At 35.2% G+C, this 25,143-nt stretch overlaps 1 long non-coding RNA gene across 1 annotated transcript; it reads left to right on the top strand.

The window, feature by feature from the left end:
• LOC119045573 (uncharacterized) lies at nucleotides 1–20,132 on the top strand. Its single transcript, XR_005081812.2, has 4 exons — nucleotides 1–88; nucleotides 6,412–6,523; nucleotides 10,875–10,963; nucleotides 19,923–20,132. It is a non-coding gene; the product is annotated as an uncharacterized LOC119045573 (long non-coding RNA).
• Nucleotides 20,133–25,143: the final 5,011 nt, after the last annotated feature.

The following is a 25,143-nucleotide window of genomic DNA, read 5'->3' as shown; positions in this document are numbered from 1 at the left end:
TGAAGGAATGCAACAATTGCGGGCCTGGAAATATGTAATTGGATTTAGATCCAGGAGGGAATCTTTACTACCTACTCAAAAATTTTAGGTAAGTTTAGTTAAAAGGGAAAATACTTGGGGTTTTAGTCTTCGAGAACTCAGGTCTCTTTTGTTTGAATTATTCTTTCTTCTAGAATATCTGCAATTGTTTCTGTGGGTAAATTATGTTATTTGGGTCAGTTTTGAATAAACGTGAATGTCTGTGTGGGTCAGGGAAATTCTGGCCACTCCTCACTGGTGTTATGTTGTGGCAGATTGTAGAAACGGTGCTGTATTCTGGTGTCATTGGAGACATGATTTGAAACATTTTTGAATTTTATAGACACATTTTAATAGAGGCACTATGAACTTATTATTTATTTCACTGAGGTGCTGGACTGAATACTGCTATTTCATGCTAAAAACTACTAACCTTGAAATTACAAGAGTTATGGTTTTCAGGTTATATGTTTCCTATTTAAATTGCTAATCCTCTCCAATGAATAAAAATTTCCCAAATTTTTGATAGAATTTTGTAACATTTTTAGATGATTTAAATGGAATATCTGCTGATTCTAGAAGACATGAGAAAATAAAAATCACAAAGGAAATATATCCTTTGGCATTCTTAGCATTAAATGATTTTTAACTCTTTCTCAACCTTTTTATCACAATAAAATGTCCTTCTGAATCACTTGTGACAGTTTTTGACATCTCTCTTTTAAAGTCTGTGATTATTATATATTTCTATGCAGGAAATATATATAGTATTTTATACATAGTATATACGCTTTGGGTAAGAAACTAGTCTTTTTTAATTTTAAAAAGTAGTACTTCATGTCCTCATGAAATTCCAGTGCCTTGCTAATAGATCTGTTTGTGATTATTCAGTAAGTCTTAATGCAGTATCTATTCTGGTGACTATTATGTATTTTCTCTCATGAATGGACTTATCTAACAAAGGGATCTAAAGATAGCTCTTAGTGATGAACTACGCATGCATGCTGGTTCAACGGCAGTTCCTAATTGTAGTTATTGTTGTTAAACATTTGTTTCTTCTTTAGAAAATATTACTTTTGTTTCATGATATAGTTGTAGTCAAGAATATGAAAAAAAATTCCAGGATTTGTCTTAAAATTTGTACTTAGCTCTTGTTTTCTCTCCTTTTGAAATATGAAATTAATACCCTGTAGGAAAGAAAAGAAATTTATATTTGTTTAAAAATAATATGTCTCAAGAGGAATAATTATCTCTTTTATGATAAAATAGTCATTCCTGGTCTGAGAAGTTTATTTTGGCAAGTATACATTTAAACACGTGAATGCTTCTAAATTCACAAATATTTTTCCTAACATCCACTATACATTGCATATAGAAGAGAACATTTAAATACAAATATTCAACAAGCACAAAACTTGGCTGTGATTCTCAAAAATTATTTAAAATATGATCTTAGTTAATGAGTAGTGTTATCTCAGGAGAAATTATAGGCTCTGAAATTATATATTTTTGCAAATGTACTTCTTAATTCATCTTGTCTGATTCACTAATGCCCAGTTTGTGTTCTCATTTGGTTCATTCAAGAGTGTAAATCTAGAACTTAGATGTAGAAGCACATGGAGAAATGTACCTCAAATCATATCATACTGTAATGAAATTATATATGTATATATATATATATACACACAGACACACACACACACACATATATATATATATATATATATACATATATGATTAGATTGTTTGATTTCTCATAAGCACTCTGTAAGCAGTAGAGCATGGTGATAGAAAGCACTGACTCTGGACCAGATTAGAACTCTTGGTTCTAATTCTGGCTTTGCTGTTTACACACTCTGTGACCTCAAGAAAGATACTGTATTTATTTGAGCTTTAACTTTTCATGTATAGAATAAGAACAATAGTAGTAACTACTGTTGTAAGAACTAAATGTGTTAATGATTTAAAGAATCACTAAGAAAAGTGCAGAACACATAGTAAGAGCTATGTAAACATGAGCTACTATTTTTATGACTATTAATTTAACACCCTTTCATGAACCATATGGACTTAAAAAATCTCTGCATTCAAAAGAGTTTGAATGCAATAAAGAAGTTTAGAATTACAATTAAGACACAATAGCAAAAGCATAGCAAAATATTAAGGTAGTACTAATCTACTTGTAATATGATATTATTTTACACATATTTCCCTGAAGAAACTTAAAATGGAATGAAACTGTTGAGAATGCTGTCATGGAGGGTCTTAGCTAGGTTAGACGTGTCCTTTCTGGAAGGTAACATTTGAATTGACACTTGAAGACTAGAAAATACAGACTTTCCAAAATATCTGAAGAATTGTCAAAAATGGTTAAAGAAAACAGATCATATATATACATGAAGATATGAGGAAAGCAAATAAAAGTTATTTTGTGTTTCTAAGTGGCTAGAGTTTGTTCCATCAGGGCCCAACTCATTTTCTAAAATAGCTACATACTGGGCATTTACTATTATCTATTTCTATAAGGTTAGGGGCATTAGTCAATATTTAACTTCTCATTTTTATTTTATCTTACTTCAGAGATTGAAATTGAAATATGTATATACATAATATAACATGGTAGAACTCAGACAAAATATATCAATTATAATAATATCTAAATGGACTCTGGAGCTGAAAGTCAAAATTATGTGCCATATTACTGTCAACTGCAGGAGTGTTAAGGAATTCACTGAGTGAGGCCAACAGATAATTCATAAATTCTTCAGGGTGATAGACTGAAATGGAAAGAAATGGAATAGAGTAGAACAGAATAGAAAATACTATATTTTGCCATGTATAATGCACATTTTTTTGCCCGAATTTTTGAGGGAAAAATAAGGACACACATTATACATGGGTAGTACCTAAAATAACTTGTATCTGTTTTTGTGTTTTGCAATTATTTGTTACCCAAAATTTCTTGTACCACAATATGTTCAAACATAAATAATGAAATTCCTTTACAATACAAAAAACAAATGTCTTATGTATAAATTTTTTTAAAAGCTGAATTAAAAAAGTAAAACAAAAGATTTTTTTTACTGAAAGTTTAGGCCAAAACCATGGGTGCGCATTACACACAGTAAAATATGGGTACAAATCTGCAATGCTCTTTTTTTTAAAAAACAAAAAGATAATTAAGCTCAGGTCTGCATTTATCTAATCTTGGATATATTTTCAAAAGGAATATCCAATATTTGGGTGTTTAATTAATTTATATTGTACTATCCCAAATGATGTTGAAGGGAATCTTGTGATAATTAGTTTTTAAAGAATAAGTGTTTGGCAACACTGTTTCTTTGAGGCAGACAACCTGTGTTTTACCAAGAAAAATCAGAATTCTAACAGCAGCTTCATTCATGCGGTCTATGAAGACACCCCATAGTGTTCTTCTGTCTTTAGACTATTTGTGAATGGACATGGAGTTTATGAGGATGTTGTTGGGACATCCTTTTATGCATAATAAAATCTTATTTAACATAGAAATTCTCCATAATTATTATGAACACTGCAATATATTCTATATTTAGAAGAAATGATATATCTAGAAAACATGCTCTAATTTCTTTAAACTGCTTTTGAGCCAGGTATTTTGTTAGTCAAATGGCTTGTTAGATTTGGGGGAATCATTTATCTGTATTCAAATACACTTATGTTTTGTTTTGTGTTTTCACTTTGGGAACTTTTTATATCGTGTAAGCATACCAAAGCACTTTTGAGCTCAAACACTTAATGATGTTTGCACTGAATATTTTGTGGCAGGCACAGACGAGAACCGAGGATTCCTAATTTCTCACCATGAGCTATTTGTGTAGGAACTAAGTTAAGTCTACCTTTTTGCCCTGAACTCAGAGACTCTTTCAATTTCTGAAGTAAGATAAAATAAAAATGAGAAGTTAAATATTGACTAATGCCCCTAACCTTATAGAAATAGATAATAGTAAATGCCCAGTATGTAGCTATTTTAGAAAATGAGTTGGGCCCTGATGGAACAAACTCTAGCCACTTAGAAACACAAAATAACTTTTATTTGCTTTCCTCATATCTTCAAGAACCTTTCCGCTCCCCAGTATTCATTCAGCCATTCCATGAAGGTTTCTGTTTCACTAGGGAGGTTTAAGATGTTGTTCTAGGCTAATCTTAATTTAGGCTAATCTAGGCTTCTGGGTTAATAGGTGGTGATGTTTTCTACTCTCAGTCCAACTGGATTTGGATTCAAGAGCCAAGAGAGAATGAGAGAAAAACAGATATCATTGGACAATGGGTCATCTCCTAACATGAATCAATTTTCACTATTAAAGTTACCATCACTTTAATTGCTTAAATTGTGCTAACCTTTTTACCACCATTTATGTCTCTTCCTTTTATGCTCCCTCTTCTCAGACTTTCATCCTCATCAAAACCACTTAAAACCCTGGTCCATGTATTGTGCTTGAATGTGGTAACGTGATTTTTCTATATTGGAAATCACTTCCTTCTCAAACATCAAAGCACCAATACATTTTCCAACTTGGCCATTAGATTTCCTATCTCAAAATTTCAAATTTGATGTACTGAATAGTTTTTCTATTTCAGAGTTGTTTTTTTTAAACATGATGTTTTCATGGGATTTTATTTCCTCTTTAATTATCCCTCTTTAATTATTCTTAAGTAATGAACCATTATTCATTGAAATGCTGACTACTAGATTTTTAAATTTGGTATTTTATAATTCTTAGAGAAAAACATGTGTGAAGAATCAGGATTCCGTATATTCCTTAGGTCTCAACTTAAATAGTTTTATTTTTGTAGTGATTTATTTTTTGCTCAAGAATTACTTCCAATGTTCTCTCTTCCAGATAATTGCTCACATGCTAATATTTACACACCTGTAGGTTTTGGTGTGATTATATTATACATAGTAATGCTATTAATATGAATTCATTATATGCATGTGATACTTGAAACATACAAAGTCACTTCAAATTTAACACCATTTGTCCCAATCAAGAAGTCGTAGTTCCAATCAATAGCTTAGCATCTTGCTCCAGTCAGCTTTGGCCTGGTGACTAATCCCTGCCTTTGCATAGACTCAGATAGCATCAAAACTGTGTTTCCTGGAAGTATGTATAAAACAGAGACTTCCAGAAACCTCCATAACTTGTGCTTCACTGATTCCAAAGGGATTTGCATGAGTCGGGTGCTTTATGCTCCGATTTGCCAGGGCAAGCTTAGGCAACGCTGTATCACCAAACCATCTCATATTAACATGCAACTTCAAACTCTGCCAACAGGACAGAGACCCTTCCTTCTCACAACCCTCAGGCTGCACTTTACACTTGGCTTCTTCTCATGGATTCTTGTCACATAGCATACCCAGGGGCAATGGCTACAGCCAATAATTAATGCTGGTGGATTGGCTTTTGTCCAGAATTCAATTGTCTTCTCAGTTGATAACATACATAATCTTGGCAAAATTACTCAAGAGATTTTGTCAAGGATATATTTGAGGGACATTCTTGAAGGCTGTTGAGCTTTCAAATTCTTATCTGTGATGAGCACAGACCAAAGAATGACATGCATTTTTCAATAAGTGAGGAATTTTATTTATCCGACTTCATAAGTTAATGTGTCTTTTCAACTAGGACAAAATGAAAAATAATAAATAAAAGTATTCATTCTTGAAATTCCATTACATGCTGGCCAAGTTCGGCCAGCCTGGACACAGACAAGCAGGCCCAGAACTGGGCACAGGGAGCCTTTGTGTGTGTGGACCCCCTTCCTGGTCGCCCACTCTTCCCTGCGAGCACTCTCTCTCAGAAAAAGAACAGCAGCTTCTGAAAACCCACAGCTACCTGGCACCACCATGAGGCCTTGCTGTTGCTAGTAATTGGCTTGCTGCTCTCAGCCAGGCCACTGTGTTCTCCTTTTGAACATAAACAATTTCACACAGTGACAAAAACAGACAAGGCCCTGTGACATTTTTGGATCAAGGCAGAAACAAGAACATTCTGTAATCATGTCTTAACAGATAAAAAATGAGCATTGTCCAAATGATTAAAAAAAACAATTGTCTCCACAATCTGGCTAATTTGAATAACCAGTGCCATTTTACCAATGACAGGTGTAGCTTTATTCCTTTTTTTCCCCTACTTCCTAGAAAATAATTATTAAGATGCCCAAACAATGAATTACTCTCACTTCCTAACAGTAGCAACCAATCCAGAGCAAAAGCCCTGCTTCTTTGAACTCTCCCTAGTCCTTTCACACACCCTTCTTCTGAGATGTCTTTATGGTTTCCAAGAGTGTACTGTCTCCCTCCATGCAACAAGTCAATAAAAGCAACTACTTTCTACCACTGGTGTGTTCCAGGAGGTTTCCAGCTGGAGACATTTGACAAGTCTGTGACATGAGCAACTGGGGGCCAAAGGAAAGCTGGATGAACACTTAACAGAAAAGATAGACATGTGCAAAGAACAGAGTGGTAAGTTAGAAACAACAGAAAATTTTCCAAGTGCACAGAAAAAGGGAGATTGATATGGGAAATGGCAGAGAGAAATACTGTTAGACACATTTTAGGAAGAGAGGACTGGAGAAAACAGGCACAGGTCACAAAAAAGTGGAGAAAACTAACACTACTCAGATAATTGCAAGAGACTATGCTGAGGCAGGGAGGCCTTAAATGGCAAGGCTTCCTTGAGTAAGTGGCTTATAATCTGAAGAATGATTAAGTGCTGACTAGATGAATAACTAGGCCTAAGGAAGGATATTTGTGAATGTCCCATGGTGGGAAAGAATATTGTAAGTATAAAAGCATGAAGTAAGTGTCGTTGGAATGGCTGTGGCAATGGGAATATTCTGCCTAAGAGAGTAGAGAGGTAAATAGGGTTACAATATGTAGAATGTTATTTTTGCATATTGCCAGGACAGGGACTGGCAAACTGTAGCCTACTTTTGGGGAGCTCCACCTGCTTAGCCACCCCCCCTGGCCACTTAGTTTACCAAGACATGTTCTGCTTGGGAAGGAAAGGTGGCCAATCTATACGGAACTTATCTGTGTGGAATGGCAAATGTAGCCCAGACCTATTGGAAAGCTGATAGGTGCAAGTAGGCACACAGGAAGCTAAACCCATGAATCAGCTTTCCTGTGGGAAACCAGGCCTGCATTATAACTAGGCTGCTTTGAGGCTTGCTTTTACTAAAACTTCCTCACCCTGAATCGAAGCTGCAAATGCTTACTGCATATCTTTAAAGTAACTTCCTGAAGTCTGTGCTAATTCTCCCAAGGACAGAATGTAACCAGACCAATTACTCTTAGTGTTCTCTTGCATTTGCAACATTTTTTCCTTGTTAATCTGTAGGAAGTAATCAGTAACATTCTTTCCTTTGTTATCTGTAAAAGTAATCACCTAAAGCAAACCCAAGCATAATGAACGAGAACCTTCTTTGCTGTGTGCTATTAGAAAGCCAATAAAAGCTTGTCAAGGCAAGTGTCGAGGTGCTCTCCCCTTGAGAGAGTGGCTGTGCCATCCCTTTTTCTTTACAGGACTTTGGTAGTCCCTGTGAATTTGACTTGTCTCACCCACAATGCCGCAGACACTGCTGGCCAGAGTCTACATCACAATCTCTCAGAAGAGAAGGGCCTTGAGCCTGTTCCTCAATGGGCTTTTATTGAGTTTAATTTGCACAATAACACAGGGCGTATACATAAATCTTATCAATTATTGTCAGGTAGTAATGATCAAACAACAGGTAATATACAAGGAACTATGAGGGCTTGTTCTGAGTCAGGGTCAGATAGCCAAAGGGCCATAAAATTTTGAGAAACGAACTCATTTTATGCTTGGACTCTTAACATTTAAATTGAGGGCATTCTTAGTAGAACAGGTTTTACAGGATTTTATGCATTCTTTCTTAGGCCTGATCACTCCGGGAACCTTCCGTTCCAGTACAGGACCACATCTGCCTCCTGCTTTGTTTCTGGCTTTTGCCAGGCAGGGGAAGTAAGGCAGCCAAATGATTAGGAAACTTCTTACAGACAGAACAAGAACTCTGGTTATGTCAAAGCCAAGGGGTGAGGGTCCATCACCCCTCTTCTATAGTCCCTTAAATAATTCCCAGATGACCCCTTCTAAACCATGCCTGTCTTAGGTCATCCCTCCCTTGAGGAGTCTTATCTGTCATTGGCTAAATAGTCATCCACCTGAAGCCAAGCAGGGTGAAGTGAAAGGGGGCAGAGGTGGTGCCTCTGCCAGGAAGATAAGCTTTGTCTCCTTTGTGGCTTATGGTCCCAAGGTTGCTCATTCAGCCTTAGCCATGAGGGGGTGGGGTTACAGCTTCTGAAACCAGGCAGGGTAGTTACCAATAGCCCATGATTCAAACACAGCCATTGCTTGTGTTTACGTGTGAATGGCCTCTTCTCACTGGGATTCGATCTCGCAATCTAAGGTGGAAAAACTAGAGAATGGCAGACAGCCCTCACAGGCCCCTACCAAATGGACACAGAAGAGCTAGAGAAGGAAAGCATGTTTCACTTAGGGGCCAACTATGATGAAGGGAAAAGAGCAATAGGCAAAGGGTAGGGCCATTTACGGACAAGGACTTCAGCATCAGTCATCACATTCAATAGAGAAACCTGACACTGATGGACACCAGATTGCCACCTAGTTCACCAATGAGATAGGTTACTCCTTCATCCAAGGGAGAAATGGGTTACCCCTCCCAGTAGAGAGAGGGACTAGAAGTGTTTGTCTAATGTTGTTCTAAGTCAGAGAAATCCTTTATAGTAATGTGAGGAGTTGGGGAAGGGAGGGAATCAATGTTCTCCTTAGAGGAAAATATCAAAACTATATAAAGGACACAAAAAACCTATAAAGCATTCAGAATTACTTGGTTATGTTCTAATTTTAGAAAAGGAGAACTGTGAAGCTAAATTTAAAATTTAATAATATAATGAATTTTTTATTGTTTATGCCATTACATTTCCAGATTTTTTTCACACCTCCCCCCAACCCCACCTTCTCCCCATGTCCATGGAACATGAATAAATGTTCTCTGGCTAACAAGTGATTAGTTTATATAAGGAGACACTAGTAAGAAATTGACAGAGGACTGCCTAGAAGTAGCTTCTCAGAACTTGGCCATTTTCATGGACCCAGTATTCGTAGAGGGTAAAAAACTTCTGAGCTTGAGCTTTGAGCAGTATTAAAACCCAGATGTCTTCAGCTCTTCAAGACATTCACTGTGGTTAAGAGTAGATTTAATGTAGCTGATGTATTAGGAAGTAGCTCATGAAAAATTTTAATCATTCCTGTAAAACAAGTCCATTCTTTGTTAGCCATAATTTAATACAGAGTCAGCATTAGGACTAAATTTTGAGGTCTTATTATAATGCTGGTTAATCACTGACAGACGTATTCTTAGTGGGAAAATAATAGATGTCTTTGTTTTTTTTTAAAAATTAAGTTCAATGTCCTTACATAAAAATATTTTTCCCATAGTTAATGTAGTGTTTCCTTTTATAGTTTAAATTTTTGCCTTTTATATGACCATCAATTTAAAAATTAGGCATGTTTGTTGCAAAAACTCAGATATTATGGAAAAATGCAGAATAAAGTGAAAGCCTACTTGGATAATATTTTACCTGCTCTTTTCTCCCTCTCTTCCCATACTATCACGGTTAACAATTTCAACTGCATAATTACAGAACTTTATCCATGAATTTATACATATGATTTTCTTGATATAAATAGAAATTTTACTATATATTATTATTGTTATTACTATTATACATGTACTTCATTTTGTCTGAGGCTCCAACTCAGCACAGATAAATCTACTTGGACAACTTCAAGAACTGCAGTGTAACCCTCAGTATTGTGTAAATAGAAGGTGTTGCAGAGTATTCACAACTCTAAGCAAAATTGTTTTAATAATCTTTAGCATAATATTGTCAGATTTGTGAAAAAATTATTTTAGCTCCCGGTTTCACATTATGATTACAAGAAAGATGATAGAATTTCAAGAAAAGAGCCTTGGATCTCATTGAAGTCTTGAACTAGATCAACTTATCATTTGACCTCTCTGTGATTTGATAACCTTATCAGTTAACTGGAAGACTTTGGTCCAGATTATTTCTAATATTCCTGCTAGCTCTATTTTATATTTATACATACATACATACCTATAATTTTATGTGTCTAGTATCATAACACCCAGTTTTAGTTAAAAACTTTTCGTATTTGGCAAACATTAAATATCTATTTTCTCTCAATAAACTGAGAGACAAAAATATCTGTTACCTGCCATCCATGTCAGATATTGACTGGAAGCTGTTTTCTGGTTTTCCCTTGAATCGTTTTATCCAATAATAAGTACTTTTCAAAGACTGGTTCCACATTAGATATCCACTTCCTTAAAAATAGGGAATTAAGAATCTACGTACAAATTAAACTATTAGTGTCTAGAGGAATAGAATTAAGGAAACTATGACAAAATTTCCTTTTTAAAGTGAAGAAGTTTCCCTTCAGTTGTGAGAAATACATGTAAAAGAAAAAAATGAAAATAGAAGACTTCATGGGAATAAACATGGGGGACAGAAAACCATTAGGGTGGCAGCTGTAAGGGAATGAAAAATGTGGTCCTTCTAGTTTCTCAAACAGAGCCGCTGCTCCCCCTTGTGGCAAGTGTGCAAAGCTAGCTTCCTGATAAAACAGTATGGCATCCTAGGCAGAAAATGGTATTAAGATCTATTTGGATTACAGTGGCACACTGTTTTCAGGGGAAAAATAAAATACACATTCCAGTGGAATATTCAGGTCATGACTGTGTTTCAGGTATGGGCTTAATGTCACCAAGAGAAAAGAGCAGATGATGCGGCCATGTGCCCAGGGAGAACCGCAGAGACTGGTTGTGGTCAACTCAGGTAACTGATTGGTCAGCCCTTATTTCACACATGTTTCTGTGCCAACCATTTCATAAGGTACTAGGAAGAGTGCAATGTGATATAAGACAGTCTCCTTTCAAAAGTATGCCATCCGTATGGGAAGATAAAATATGACCACAAGGAGATAGTTAATTACGAGGTGGTAGATGCTGCGTCATGCTGGATGACCTAGAGCAGGGAGAAAGGAGAAGGGCTTTTGTCCTGAGATCTGAAGGGTTGGGTGCTTCAGAGAGATGTGTACATAATGGCAATGGGCCCATAAAGTAGAAAAGCGTAAGGCCAGAAAGTTAACCGTATTTCTAGAATTTTGTGTTTATAGACTAAAGGTAAAAAGGAATACTTGGGGCCAGATTATCCAAACTGAACTAAGTACTTTGGTTCATATTCCACTTGTTTTATAGGTGAATGATTTGTTGAATATGTTTGAGTGTAGAAATGCCATAATGTGAAATATTTCAGGAAGTTCATTCTGGGAAACTATATGTAATAAATTTTCTTTAATTGAATATAAATAAAAATGTGAAAAGAATTACAATGATTTTTTAAATATAGTTCTTTAATTCCCCATTTCCTATTCTCCTACTCTGCTTCCCTTCATATAATTTATTACTACCTGACATTTTCATAAGGGTAGTGACTCTATCACTTTTGTTCACTGCTGTTCTTTCTAACTTCTAAGACAGTGGTGAGCATTTGATAGACATTTGTTGATATTATAAATAAATTTATATTGAAAAGCTTGAGGCAAGGAGGGCAATTAAGTGTTTATCATGATGATAAAACTTGACCTTGAATAGCAGCAGAACAGTAAAATGGAGACATTTAATATATTGAAGAATGAATAAACTACACTTAATAACTCACTGAATGTGGCTGGTGAGGGATAAAGAGGGCTCTAAAATTGCTGAGGCTTCAAGGTTATATGCATGGAAGGGTAATGGGGGTATTAAAAATATTGGGCAGTCAGTTGGAAAGTGTGTTTTGGCTAGATAACAGAGTAAGTTCTTGACACAGGCTGAGTTGTTGAGGGACGGTTAGAGATTTCTGATTAGAATCCAGGCAACGGGCCAGGCTTGCAAATTCGGCTTTATGCTTTATGGTGGAGATGATAGCTGAAATGTGAGCTTAGATATGATTCCTGTGGGAAAAACTCTAACAGCAGTGGGGAGAAGAACAGAGGACCGGACTTTATAGTTCTTTAAGCCATCTTCACAGGTAACCATAAGCAGTGGGGCCCATTTATAATTTATGCACTTGTCTCACATATATCAATTGAGTCCTGACCCCCCCAACACACACACACACACACACAATATGATGTATCTGGGGAACTCACATCTGGTAGCGGAGACAAACAAAGAGAAAAATTTACACACAGGACCCGTCCAAGTAAATCAGCCATCCAGCTCCTCCCAACCATAGTCCTGATATTGCTAGACATTTTGATCTTTCAAGACAAGCTGAGGTTTTATGTGAGAATTTCTAATGCCTAAATGTAGGACATTGATTAAAATGTGTGAACCAACCAAAACATTTTTGCTGACTGGATTTAATTTCTAGCCAGCCCTACTGTAGTCTCATTCAAGAAGAGATTCTTCTAACTCCCTCATCCCTTAATTGTACAATCTCTGGGGAGGAGGCTTTTAGTCATTACAGAATCAGATTAAACAATTTGCTTGAGAGGGATATTTTAGGATGGCCATTTTATAATGAAAGGTAGAGTCATGCTTGTCAGTAGGCTTGTAATATTCATTTATTTATTTAACAAATATTTACAGAGTTCATATTATATGCTAGGCACTCAGTATATAATAATGAACAGATTAGACAAACAGAAATTTTGTTTAGGCAAATTTCATCAGGTGGGAAGGGACTTATGATCACTACCAATAAAAGGAAGAAAACTCTACCAGCTGAAATAAAGGACACTCTGGCATGCAGGCTGAAACTGCCTTAATTTTATGAGAAAGCTGGGGGCGAAGGGGGAGGTACTATTCCTTGATGAAAAGTTTGTATCACGGGGGGAGGGTGAATAAAGGCTGTGAAAAAGGCCCTAGAAACATCTAGGGTGGGCAGGGAAAAAAAACAATGAACAAAACGCATCACCTTAGTTATCTGCAGAATATAACAGTGAAGAGTAAGTTAGAATTGAATACAGATTAAAGTAGTGGATTTCAAGCTTTCTTTGATTATGTCACAGTGAAGCAAACTATTTTCCTTTTCCACAGAGTACACAAAAGAGCCATGCATTCAGATGTCTTACCGCACAAACTAAAACAACAGGTTTACTGGTCAAGACCTACTATTGAACTAAACCCACATCTTTGAAAAACATTAAATCAAATAGTCCCTAATTTTTCTCAATGGGCTATAGAATTTTCCAGAACCTTCATGTTGAGAGTGAATGGTGATATTTGAGATATGGTATAATTCTTATAGATTTAAATATTTTTAAATGTATTTATTCTTGTATATGCAATTCCAATGCACACTAAGAAGCTATGCTTGTTTCAGAGGCTTTTTAATTTTACCAGTCAAGATCAAGTGTGATTTTGAAAGAGTATAGAAACTAAAATTTTTAAATAAAAACAACCAGAATAAATGTAAGTTTCAATTTGTAGAACTGACTTTAAGCATACTCATGGACAAAATATCAATGATAATTCAAAGTATTAATTATTGCCTTAAGTTTCAATTTACATCATAATAATGGCATTAGAAAAATTAGCCTGATGTGTAGAGTTTTGAAAATATGGAAGCTTATTTATTGATATTGATTCATGAAACTATTTTAAAATTTATTTTGATAATTGGTTGCATTTTGAAATAATTAGAAGAGTCAGATGTTACATAGAAATTACCACCTTTATGCAAGCTTTTAGGGATTGGATTTTTCCAATGCAGGGGAGTTTGATTGTAATGTTTAAATTATGTTCTTTGGAAATACACCAATGTAAATTGAAGTATTGTAGAATCGAACTGACCCTTTCAGAATGTGTAACACATTTTTAGGGCAAGAAAACAAGACAGGCACCAAAAAAGCAAGTAAAGTAAGGAATCATAAAACTGATAGTCTAAGACACACAAAATACATCTTTGATAAAGTTTTCTATTAAACTTTAAATTTTTCTATAGTTAAATTTTTTATAGTTTTCTAACTTTCAAACTTCTAAAATTTTCTATTAACTTTTTGGATCATATTTTCCATGCAATAGAAAATGAGCATGTATTTTCTATAATAGGTCTATACTGCTATATCATTTGGTTTCCCTGCTCCTAATCCATTATGTGGCAGAGGTTGGAGTAAATCTTCAGTGATAATTATTAGAAATTGTGGACTTTTGTTAGTTCCGTAATTATTCATGATGTTACACAAGGATGTTGAGGGCGTGGCCTTTGAGTCCTCACTCAGGCTTACGTGCAGGCCCCCAGGTTAACGAGCTGTGTGACTGTGATAGAGATAGGAACCACCAGGAACGCTCTGGCAGAAATACATAATCTGAACATGATCATGAAGAAACATCACATGAATTTATATTTAATGACAGTCTAATAATGAGCCTATAATCTTTTTAATGTTAAAAATCACAAAGATGATGGAAAACTGTGTGACAATTCTAGACAACTAAATGTAATGCATTTCTTTTGCTATAAAGAAAATTATCTGGCAATGTGAGTAAGAAAATATCGTATCAATGTTGACTTCCTGACGTTAATTGTACTGTACTTATGTAAGAGACTGTCTTTGTTTACACGAAATACACTCTGGAATATTTAGAGGTAAAGGGGCCTCAAGCATGTCTGCAACTTGCTTGTAAAAGCTGAGAGAAAGAGAATGACAGTAACTGCTTGAAGGACTTAGGGGGCTTCCTTGTATATACTTGCAAAAATACCATTGAACCCCAGAGAAATATTCTCAAAAATGGGTGTAATTATAAGGAACTAAAAAATCTTGTATTAAGGGTTAAATGAGATCATTTGTATAAAGCTGTAAATAATCCTTAAAAAATTTTGCATTCTAGATGATGCTGCAATAACACACTATATCTATTCCAGCAATACCTGCATTTCTGCAGAAAGGGAAACCAACAGGGCAATTGGAAAGACCAGGGTTAGAAGCAGACCACTCTAAGGCTCTCTTATTTGCAATCAGAGCACTAATAAAAGCCATTAGAACCCCAACAAAATCTCAACACCTTACGTTGCCCTTGGAAGTCCACCTTTTGCACCCTTTGCATCCTTGTACTCTCAGCTCAGGATTTTTTCACTGGGACATTAATTAAGGATAGTCTTTATTTTTTAAAAGAAGACCAGTTTCAAATGATCTGGGATATAAAATTCTTAATCAACCACTTTTTAGTTTTTATACCACAGAAAGAAATATTTTTGGAATTTTTCTATCTACATTTTTAGTTTCACCAAATAGCTAAATGTTTGGGAAGCATAGCCACTAAATTAGCCATCAAAGTCTATCTCCGAATTTAAGGTTGCCCTCTTGGTTCTTCATCTGTTGGTAATGATGCTCTTTGACAGAAAGTTTGCCCCTGCTGAGTTCAACACATTCACATACCAAGGGAACTCACAGATTAAATAAACCTGACTTCCTCTTTAAAATAGCACAATCCCCTAATAGAGATGAGCACATTTCTTTTATTGAAACATGCATTATAGAAACAGACTACATTATTTCCTAAATAGGAAGAATAAGAGGGAATGGATTTTATAAAGAGCATATTGTTCAACAAGGGCATTTTGAACAGAAATAGTATTATTAAGAAATAGAATAGACTCCACTGAGAGTCTTAGAAAAGCGAAGGAAATAATAAAGGGTCATCTTCCTGGAATGGGTGGGTCCTTCATAGAACACATAAACTAGATACCTTCTTGAGTTTGTTTTCAGCCCTTATAATGGATTCACTGTAATCTCAAGTCAAATCCAGATCTATTAATATAGTATAGCAATTACTCCTAGGGTCAAGTACTCTCTTTGATATTATTTTTATAAAGAAAGAGTGGCTTTTGTCTCTAGTTAAGAAAAGGTCAAATATTCAAACATTATAATATTATAATAAAGGGTAAAAATAAACTCCAGCTCACTTATCTCTGAAATATTTAGAAGTGATACACAAATAAAGAATTAAACTAAAAAAGTTAATCAACACAAGGTGATGCTTGAAAGACAATTTTGACCATGTTCATTTTTTAAATTTATACCATGGCATCAACTGAATGAGGAGTACATACTAAATAAGTTGGAACCATGTCATGATGTTACTGACAAAATAAAGACATAATGTATTGAGAATGATAGTTTTTCACTTGAGAATTTCAGTCACACCTTTTTTTTTTAATAATTTAAAAGTGTATCTTTATTAAAGCAAGTTGAATGGTATTTTTTTTTTTTTTAATTTTTTTTTTTTTTTCTTTCCCCCCCTTCCGTTTCTTGTTTTCCCCTTTTTCCTTTTCCTTCTCCTTTTCTTCTCTATTTTCTTGTTTTTGTTTCTTGTTGTTTTATTTTTTTCAGTCACACCTTTTTATTGTGGCAAGTATGTATATTATAGAAGTTAGCATTTTTACCATATGTAAGTGTAGAGTTCAGTGATATTAAGTACTAAACAGCAACTTCCCATTCTTTCCCACACCCAAGCCCTAAGAACTACCATTCTCCTTTTTGTCTCTGTGAATTTGACTACTCTTGGTATCTCATATAAGTGGAATTAGACAATATTTTTTCTTCTATTACTGACTTATTTCACTTAGGATAATGCCCTCAAGGTTTATTCATGTCACAGCTTATGTCACCATTTCCTTCTTTTTAAAGTTAAATAATATTTTATTGTATGTACAAACCATATTTTGTTTATCCATTCATCCATCAATGGCCTCTTGGGTTGCTTTCACCTTTTGGTTGTAGTGAATAATGCCACTTTGCACATGGGTGTGCAAATGTATGTTTGAGTCCATTGATTATTTTGGGTTATATACCTAAAAGTGAATTTTGAGATCATGTTGAAGAAAACATTCTGACACTTGTAACCAGTAAGAAAGACTTTATTTAGGGATATTGTGATAGACGTCAAGACTATCACAACAGGGGAGAGAGACGGGGCAAGAGAAGCTGGGAATTTACCACCAATCAGCTGAATAAAGGGTTTAGTGAGTAGAAAATTGCTAACAAGAGACATAAAGGATAGAGGAATTCATGCTAAACATGACAACAGAATTCTGAAGGCAGACTTAACAGAATTCTGAAGGTCAGTTATCAAGTGTGAGGGATTAGGAATTTGGTCAGATGTCAAGGGTAAGACATTCTCTCTAAGCTGACGTGGCAGGATTCTTTCCATGACCGGACTAGGCCAACTGAAGACAGGACCCAGGACAAGGCCTAGTCAGGAGGGCTCAGATAAGCCTAATTAAAGTTTGGTTAAAGAGAGTGTCTTTTAGAACCATATGGTCATTAAATGTTTAATTTTTTTAAAAACTGCTGTGCTGTTTTCCATAGCTGCTGGCACCATTTAAAATTCCTTTCCCATCAACAGCACAAAAAGTTTCCAATTTCTCCTCAACCTTGGCACACCTGTCATTTCCCGGGATTTTTGTTTCATTTTGTTTTGGTTTTATAATAGCCATTCTCATGTGTGTGAAGTGATAGCTCGTTGTGGTATGATTTGCAAATCCTTGTTGATTAGTGATGTTGAGTGTCTTTCACATGGGTTTTGGTCACATTTATATGTTTGGAAATTATAACTTTATATCTTTAAGTCCTTTGCCCATATTTTTCTCTTAAGATATTATTGTTGTTGAGTTGCAGGAATTCCTTATATCTTCTAGACATTAATTCTTTGTCAGACACATGATGTGCAAATATTTTCTCCCATTTTGTGGGTTGCCTCATCACTGTTGATAGTGTGCTTTGATGCACAAAACTTTTAATTGTTATGGTCACATATATGGTCAAGTAATTTTTTGACATGGTGCCAATACCATTTGATCATTTGACTATCTGTTCTATTCTAATGGTCTATGTGTCTGACCTTTGATTACTATAGTTTCATAGTAAATCTTGAAATTAGAAAGTGTGAGAACTATAGCTTTGTTCTTTTTCAAGATTGTTGTGGTCATTCAGGTCTCGTGATAATTCTGTATGAATTTTCGGATGCATTTTTTCTTTTTCTGCAAAAACAGCCATTGGAATTTTGATTCATAAACATGGGATGTCTTTTCATTTACTTTTGTCTTATTTAATTTCCTTCAGCAATGTTTTATAGTTTTCAGTGTACAAGGATTTCACTTCCTTGGTTAAGTTTATTTCTAAGTATCTTATTCTTTTAGATAATATTGTTTTAATAAAATTGTTTTCTTAATTACTTTTTCAGATTTTTCATTTTTAATGTTTAGAAACACAACTGATTTTTGTGTGTTGATTTGTATTCTGCACCTTTACTAAATACATTGATTAGATCTATTTTTTAAAATAGAGTTGGGCAGGTTTCCTAAATATAAGATTATGTCATTTATGACATTTTCCTTTCTAATTTGGGTGCCTTTTATTTTTTTCTTGCCTAATAGCTCTGGCTAGAACTTAAAGTATTACATGGAATACAAATGGCAAAAGTAGGTATCATTGTGTTATTCCCGATCTTAGAGGAAAAGCTTCCAGTCTTCCACCATTGAGCATGATGTTAGCTATGGGCTTTCTAAACATGGATTTTATTATGTTGAGGCAGGTTTTTTTCCTGTTTCTAGTTTGTTGAGTGTATTTATCATGAAAAGTATTGAATGTTGTCAAATGCTTCTTGTACATCTGTTGAGATATTCTTGTATTTTTATCTCTTCATTCTGTTAATGTACACATTGATTCACTCAAAACTTTAGAGCAGCACTAGTCTCATATTGGAAAATGCTATTTATGTCCAATGCAATTTTAGAATGAAATGTATTTTATTTTAAAATAATTAATTGATATGTATATAAAAGGTTAATCAAAATCCTAAATTAATGAGAGAGTCACATTTATAAATTGTATGAGTGCTTACCATATTTAAAAAATCAGTAGTTTGGAATTCTGAATATTTAATTCTAAGTTTATCATGTGTAACGGCTTCTTATTAAATATTGTTTTGATAATACTAGCGGATTGATTTTATTTCTTTGCCATGGTCCCATATATTAGACATAAAATATAATAAGCTAATAAAACCACATCACAAACCTATACATGTGATTATGATTTTTCAAGTCTGAGCACACAAGTGTGAGAAATTAAAGAAAAACTCACTAATGTTCCCTTCACTTTCAATGTGTGCAATATCCAGTAGTAGTTTTTAATACCAGTAATGTGGAATTTATCAGAATGAAAAATATTGCACAGTATTTGAGAAAAAATTCCTGTGTCTCAGTAAAAAAAAATAGCACACTGTAGACTATGCCACAGATCAAGTGTCACCTATCTGAAGGCAAAATTAATGGTATGATTTATGCAACAGAAAATTGAATTTTTTAGAAATTAAGTAGGTGCTGCTAAATTAAAATTTACATTTCATCATACCTAAGTGAGATAGAGAAGAAAAAGTTCTTCCTTTCAGATTGAATCATTACGAGTAAAGAAAAATGTAGCAATATGATAATACTTTACATTTTTAAGAAAAGAAATTTCTTGTGTTGTGGAATAAAATTCCCCTTTAATTTTTCATGAATTATCTATTTTGAATGGCTACACTGACCAAATTGATTATGTGACTTTCAATATTACACTTCTTGATGTAACAGCAGCAACAGCAACGATATTCATAATAACAATAATGGCAACGATCACTAATTGAATGTCTACTATGAATCAGGCATTTGGCATATATAGTTGTCCCTTAAACAATATGAATTTGAACTGAGTGGATCCATGAAAAATTTTTTTAATTTTATTTATTTATTTATTTTTTAGAGAGAGGAGAAAGGAGGGAGAAAGAATGAAAGGGAAACATCAATGGGAGAGAAGAACATCTATCACTTGCCTTTCATACATACCCAACCTGGGATCGAACCTTCAACCTAAGCACGTGCCCTGACCAGAAATCAAACCAGTGATGTTTCTCTTTGCAGGACAACTCCAACCAGCTGAGCCATATGAGTCATGGTGGGTGGGTTCACTTATTAAATAAATACTACAAATATATTTTCTTCTCCTTATGTTTTTCTTGATAACATTTTCTTTTCTCTAGCTCACTTTATTGTAAGGACATAGTATAAAATATATATAAAATACATATTAATCAATTGTTTGTGTTATAGTAAGGCTGTCAACGGTAGGCTATTAGTAGTTGAGTTTTGGGGGAGCCAAAATTTATACACAGGTTTTGCTATTGATATTCTATTGTCTAACACAGTAACCAACTTTAACTCACTTCATGAGCCACAGTCATTACCTGGCCTTGGAGTTCCCTGTTAGGAGTCACGGTAATCTTGGTGGGGCAAAGAAACATAGGTAGCCAACACCTGCTATGTTTTATCCACCTATGGTTGTCTTTAGCTCTTGTACCAAACTCTATTTCATCTATAAAAATGGATAGTAAATTGACTTTATTCTATATGCATACAAAGCAAAAAGGTTTAAGCTGCTTTTTTGAGAATGGACCAATGTAGGTGGCCTATATTTGAGACTTCTTGGAGATTTCCTACTCACTGTCAAGAACACTGTTGTGTGTATATATAGGTAGACATTTATTTCTGTGGTGAGAATGGATGTATTTGGGTATGATCAGAAGGAAAGTCAACATTAAAATTAATGTAAGTCATCTGTACTGATAAAGACATTTGTGTTTAATGATCATTTTGACAATTTTGAATTGAAAGGCAGATAAAGTGCTTCCCAGACAAGGTAAAACTAAAGTAGTTAATCATCATCAAATCTTTATCATATGAAATGTTAAAGGGTCTTATCTAAGAAAAAGAAGAGGATCAAAACTATGAACAGTAAAATGTCAACAAATTCACAACTATCAAGAGATAGAACCTAAAAAAACAAAAACAAATAAAGCAAATAACCAGAACAGGAACAGAATCACAGAAATGGAGATCACGTGGAGGGTTATCCATGGGGAGAGGGAAGGAGGAGAATGGGGGAAAAGGTACAGGGAATAAGAAGCATAATTGGTAGGTACAAAATAGGGTATGTTGAAAATAACATAGGAAATGGAGAAGCCACAGAACTCATATGTACAATCCATGGACATGAAATAAGGGGGGGACTGCTGGAGGGAATGGGGGTACTGGATGAGGAGGGCAAGGGGGAAAAATGGGACAACTGTAATATCATAATCAATAAAATATGCTTAATAAACATATATAAAACATAAAAGAAGAACATAAAATAAACATCTAGTTTTTTGGAGGTGACAAGTCTTCCTAATAGTACTTTCTCTAGAAAATCTTTCTTTCTCTCTTTGAATGCAAGACAAATAATCCTTCTGGCATGGAGGCCGTTCAGACTTGCATGGCAGAGCCGACTGCAGGAGACAGTCTGTTTTTGAAGGTGCTAAATATCCCTACATGGCCAGCATTGTCCAAAAGACTATAGGCAGATTGTCAAAATACCAATAGAGTTGTTTTTGATTGGATTCCCTGGAAATTTGTTCTGAATGAAAATTTCTCCATTGAAGTTTTATTGATCACAATCAGAACAGACCTTTGTTAGGAAATAGGGAAAGCAGATTGGGGCAGAATAGGAACTTGATCCACACTACAGATGCTCTTTCCACCAAAGTCTCAGTTGATCCTCTGGGGAACAATGGAGCTAGAACGAGCCTTCATTCCAAATTGAGCCAACACAGCAGGGCTTCTCTTTCCATGCACCAGCCAATCATACTACAGGACACCCCAGGAAAAAAGGATGTCTCAACTAGGGGATTTTTTGAAACTAAAGGCAAAAATTTCAGGGTTTGAGAGCTATCAGTAGCAGAAATTCTCAACAATTGTCAAGATGTGTGCATTAATCCTGAAGTGCAGATCTTGGCAAGACACCACAGTATCCACTGCAACAGACAAAAAAGGGAAAAAAGAGCAAGCAAGATGAGGTTTCATAGAATCATATACCCTGTGGATTAAATTGAATGTAAAGTGTAACGGCATACCAGGCAAAGAGAACAGTAGAAACTAAAGTATAGAAGCAGGGTAAAACTTTGGGTGTGTGAGGAAATCTTTCATTCACACCACACAACTATATTGAGCATCTGCTATTTCCAGACAAAATCCTAGGTGCACAGTGACTAAAAGAAGGGAGAGAGAATTGAAGCAGATATGTTACAAAACATAAGGGAGTAGAATAGCAACAGATAACACTGAAAAGGCAAATAAGTCAGTCACAGATGCTACTGAATGACATGCAATGTACTCTGCCTGCTGACTGAAGGTTAGTAAAATAATACGATCAGATTCATCTACCTAAAGCTGATTAGACTGTCAGAGACAAGCATGCCTTGGGGGAGAGACTAGAGACAAGACCACTAGACACAATGTGTGGCAGATAATGTTCATTGTACTCCCAATATCTAGTCTACCTCCTTGTCTTACTAATTAAGCCTTCTTTTGATTTTAAAGATTTTATTTATTTACTTTTAGAGAGAGGGGAAGGAAGAAAGAGAGGGAGAGAAACATCAATGTGTGGTTGCCTCTCGTGCACCCACTACTGGGGACCTGACCTGAACCCAGGCATGTACCCTGACTGGGAATCAAACAGATAATATTTTGGTTCTTAGGCCAGCACTCAGTCCACTGAAACTCACAGCCAGGGCTAGGCCTTCTTTCCTTTGCAGTGAATGCATGGCAACCCAAATACTTTCTCATCTTCTGTGATAGTAACGAGACTTAGGCACATTTCTGTTGTTGGTTTCTGGGAAACGTGTGGTTCCTTGAATAATAAAATAGTGCAAATGTGGCTGACATGCTCTTACCCTTTTCTTATTGTTCTGATGTGGATGTGATGGATACAGCTGCAGCAGCCATGTAGCAGCCAAAGGGAAAGGAGCAAAGGGTGGTAGAAATATCATTCGAACTGTCACAGAGCTGCTGAACCAATGGATGCAGCCACTTACCTTGAGATATCTTGTCGTGTAAGAAATATAAACCCTATTTAGTTAAGCCATTTAAATGTTGTGTTTCATACTGGCTGTGAATGTAATCTTAACTTTTTTTAGTATAAAAAATAGCCCAGGAACAATTTAATGGGGACCAGATCCAGAGGATGGCAATTCTGAATAAAGATGCAAGGACAGTGAGAAATATATAAGTGGCTGAATCCACTGGACCAAGCCACTAGAAACATACTTAAGTACATAATTGCAGGTTCACCTTCTACCTCACTTTATTTCCTAACCATGAAAAGCTATTTTTAAACCTCTCTACCTTTTCAAATGTTCTTCTCTGCTTAGCATATCTTCCCATATATGCTTTATAATTCATTTTAAATATCACCTTCTCCACTAAGCACCCTGTCCCCTATTCATCCCTATGAGTATAACATTTCTTTTCTATAAACTGAAGCTATTGCCTTTTTCAACTAATTATTGCATGCCAAATATTAAGTGCTGTACACATATTAAATGATTCTTTTAACTAACCACTGAGATAAATACTGTGAGAAGTCTTCGTTATACTGAGAAGGATTACTGAAGTAAAGAAGGATTTATTAACATGTTCAGATACATGAACCTATGAAATAACAGAGCTTGTATTAGAACCCAGGAGAAATGGAGACCCTGCTAAACTACTTGCCAGGAGAAAAAAAAGGAAAATAGAATCTGAATGAATCTGAGTTCAATTCTTCACTATAGGGCAATGGTAGGGAATGTGATATCACACCTGTAATTGGCTGCATGGTAGCCTCCAAAAAGATATGTCTACACTTCAGACCCTGTGACTGTGACCTTATTTGACAAAAGGACCATTGCAAATGTAATTAGTTAAGGATTTTCAGTGACAATCATTCTGGATTATCCAATTGAGCCCTAAATCCAATGATAGACACCCCTATAAAAGACCCACAGGGAAGACTGGTAGAAGAGGAGAAGACCATGTGAAAACAGACAGGGATGATACTAATCCCTGTCTAGTATGTACAGCCACAAGCCAAGGAACACCTGGTGCCACCATGAGGTAGAAAAGTCAGACTTTAGAAGGAGCGGGGCCATACTAACACGTTGATCTCAGACTTTTGGCCTTCAGACCGAGAGTTAATATATTTCTGTTGTTGTAACCCACCAAGTCTGTGGTAATTTGTTACAGCAACAATAGGAAACTAATACCCCACCCCTGGCCATTCAGTCACAGGCAATTCTCATTATCTTCTATCAAAGCTTTCAAAGAACACATTATGAAGCAATTATTACCAGCAGTCTAAATTATGGTTGCTTGCACAAAGATTCTGCTATGGCTGCATCGTTTCCATACTTTAATCCAATGTGGGGTTGGTTATATCAGAGAAGGTAATACTTCATGGAAAAACATTAGGAATATTTTTTTCAGTTGCTAGCTATGACATGATTATTAGCATAAGTACTGCTAGCGGGTCAAAAACTTTCCATGGTTTGAGGCCTTTGCCAGATTTTAAAAAAAATTTTAGTCTAGATATTTAGAAATCTATTGTTTGTGTGTGTGTGTGTGTGTGTGTGTGTGTGTGTGTGTGTGTGTGAATTTGACACTAAAGCTTGAGGCCTGAAATTTTTCCTTTAGTGAATACGTTATTTTTAGCATTCACTTTTGCTGGCTGGCTTTCTTCCCTATGTAAGAACATACTAACAGTGATCATTCTTGGATATTCTCATTCCAAAAATAGACAAAAAACTGTACTTGAAAAATAACTAAATAAAATAAAAAAAAAACAAAAAAAATATTTTCCAAGCCAAAGACTCTAGAAAACTTTTTTTAAGTTTATTATATAATAAGCTGCAGACATCTTGACAGGAAGATAACCTCAAACCATGCATCATTTACCTAGTAACAGGTAGAGAAAGTAGATTTCAGGTAGAAAAAGTGCCCTGACCTAGGTGAGAATATATTCTCAAATCAAAGCTATAAATATCCCCAGAGGTTGACTGTTCTAGTTGTAGAGATACAAATCTGTCCTGATGGTGAACCCCCCCCCCCCCGAGGAATTTGCCAAATCTACCCGA

This window comes from Artibeus jamaicensis, unplaced genomic scaffold (assembly GCF_021234435.1).
Source record: "Artibeus jamaicensis isolate MK-2021 breed Jamaican fruit bat unplaced genomic scaffold, CSHL_Jam_final scaffold_1964, whole genome shotgun sequence".
Taxonomy (NCBI): Eukaryota; Metazoa; Chordata; class Mammalia; order Chiroptera; family Phyllostomidae; genus Artibeus; species Artibeus jamaicensis.
Note: the sequence above shows the minus strand (reverse complement) of the source record. Positions and strands in the feature narration are given on the sequence as shown.